Source organism: Emiliania huxleyi (assembly GCF_000372725.1).
Source record: "Emiliania huxleyi CCMP1516 chromosome Unknown EMIHUscaffold_1353, whole genome shotgun sequence".
Lineage (NCBI taxonomy): Eukaryota > Haptophyta > Isochrysidales > Noelaerhabdaceae > Emiliania > Emiliania huxleyi.
This window is the reverse complement of record NW_005201236.1, coordinates 220-2730: the sequence shown is the minus strand read 5'-3', so window position 1 is coordinate 2730 and position 2511 is coordinate 220.

Below are 2511 nucleotides of genomic sequence, written 5' to 3'. Positions count from 1 at the left end.
GGTCCAGTCGCCTCACGTCCGTGGAGCTTCCGTGGTCCGCCGCTCCGGCTTCGATTTTCGACCCTCCCGAGGCTGCTAGAGCAGCCCCGCGGAGCCTCCCGGATGCATCGGCACACCGTCGTCCAGGATGACGGCGCACGCGCTGCCCAGTGACTGGGCGGGTCTGCCCCGACTAGGGGCGGGCCCAGCCGCGCGGAGAAGGCCAGCGAGCTCGAAACACGTCGCCGCGGCCGGCCGTTTCGCAAGCCTGAGCGGGTCGCCAGACACCCGCGAGAGCCAGCAGCTAGAGCGCCGTCGTAGCCGCAGATCGAGTCGAGGAGCTTGATGTCCACGGTAGCAGTTGTGGAGAGCGGTGGCACGGTGCGTGTAGACGCGTCGATTGAGGGCTCCCTTTTGAAACGCGACGGGTACGGCATGACAACTGCCAGCACAGTTTTACGCCGGCCAGCGTGAGAGCACAACAGGGAGCCGGCGACCCGTACGCTTTGCGCGTGGCGACTGGTGGCTGTCTGGAGCTCGTGTGAGCTGGGCCGACGCGTGGCCGAGCCGAGAGGACCAGCGAGCGACCACCTTGGCGATGAAGCTTGGCGGCCGGCGCCTCGTCGCCAGACGTCACAGCGGCGTGGATGTAGGAGTGTGCGGCGACGGTTACCGGCAAATCCGGCCCAGTGTGGCCGGCAGCTGCCTAGCGCTGGCCTGTGGCCGGCGCCGCGGTGGCGGAGAAGGCGTCTCGCCGCCGTGGCGGCGGTCGGCAGGTGCGAGCGTGATGCCATCTTGCGAGACGACACCCGTCTCGCAAAACCCGGACTGCCACCTTAAGAATTCTCATCTCCTCATCATCCTTCCCGGGATGCCCAGCCGCTGCGTGACTGTCGCCGAGGACCATCGTGACTGGTGCTTACATCAACCCGTGCATGATTGACAGCACGCGTGCGTTTGCATGGCCTTTTGCGGCGAGCCGGCGAGAACACTCGAGAAGAGTTGGGGAGCACTTCCACCACTTGGAGTGCAAGTAATTTGCAGTTTTTGCCACTTCGTTAGCTCTCCAGGGGTCTCTAATCTTGAAATCCGAGACCCAAATATCAGACCTCCCGGCAAATTTAACGGTTTGCTTGCCACTGCGTTGCGGGTGCTCCGCGCCTAATTTTCCTTAGTGTCATTCAGGCGTCAGTGTCATTCGCGTCAACACAGGTATGGTAAATTTCCGGAAATTTCTCCTTCCGAACAAGGCTGTCATATTTCTCAAAATATTTCGGGAAATCTACATTTGCCCCAAATCGTCCCTTAGCTCCGACAGCAAGGTACAGACCCGCACTGGGACTCGATCGAATACGAAGCATCGAAGACGGTCAGCTACCTAGCTTATTCCTATAATGGTGTGGAGAATCATGAATGTATCTGTATGTGCGGGGCAGGAACGAAGACTCCTCGTCTTTCAACTTCTCCTTTACATCGTGAATCCCCTTGTGGGCGCGAGTTTCTTTCTCTGGTTGGCTGAAAACGGTCGCAGGAATTCCCCTCTCGTATAGGAGAGGTTGCACCCAGTCTGCTGTGAGAGGGCTTGCAATTCTTTTTCGGGATGGTTTTTCTTTTTGACGGCGGCCTCCCCCCCGCCGAGATCCTCGCGCCCTCGCTGTACCTCGAGTGGGGTTTACAGGACGATGGCTGTTGACACCGGCGACTGCGTCGTCTTCCTTCGCGCCGTACACGACTCGATCCACAAAGCGGCCAAGCTGCGCCCCTTCTTCTCGCAGTTCGGCGAGGTCACGGGCGTCCGCCTGCAAAAGAACGGTTCGGCAAACTGCGCGGCAGTATATCCACAAAGTCGCCGCGCCCTCACCCAGCCGTGCCTCCTCCAGGCAACGCCGTCGTCTGCTTTTCGACGGCGTCCGCCGCACAGCTCGTCCTCAGCCTGTACGCGTCGACGCCCGAGCGCCTGCTTCTCGACGGCAGGCGCGTCAGGATTGAGAAGAACCGCAGCTTTTCACGACCGCAGAGCTTTTTCCGACGAGGGGCAAACGCGTACGTGGCGGCGAAGCTCGCCGAGAAGGACGTGGGCGCGGGCGAGAAGCTGCGGCGCGACTGCAAGTCCATCCTCAACAAGCTCGCCCCTTTTAGAAGCTGAACGTATTTCGTGCACACATTCCAACACTAGCGCTCGAGAGACTAGTATTCCGCTGTATCGCCTCGCCCTCGCCTAAAGTGTGCGGAGCGTGCGCCCCGCGCCCGCCCCGATGCATATTTACACCAATAGGCTCGCCCCCCAGAAGCTCGACGAGCTCGCAGGCCAGTTCCTCGAGCTGCCCGTCGGGTCGCCCGCCGACATGGAAGTCATCGTCGGCCACGTCTTCGACACGGCGCACGCCCTGCCGGCCGCTCGGCACGTTGTACTAATGAATGTCCAACACACCTGATAGATACTTATGAGTACACCAGGCGGTCGCCGAGCCGGCGCTCGGCACAATGTGCTCGACGCTCTGCGCCCCGCTGACTTCGTTAGTTGACTATCAA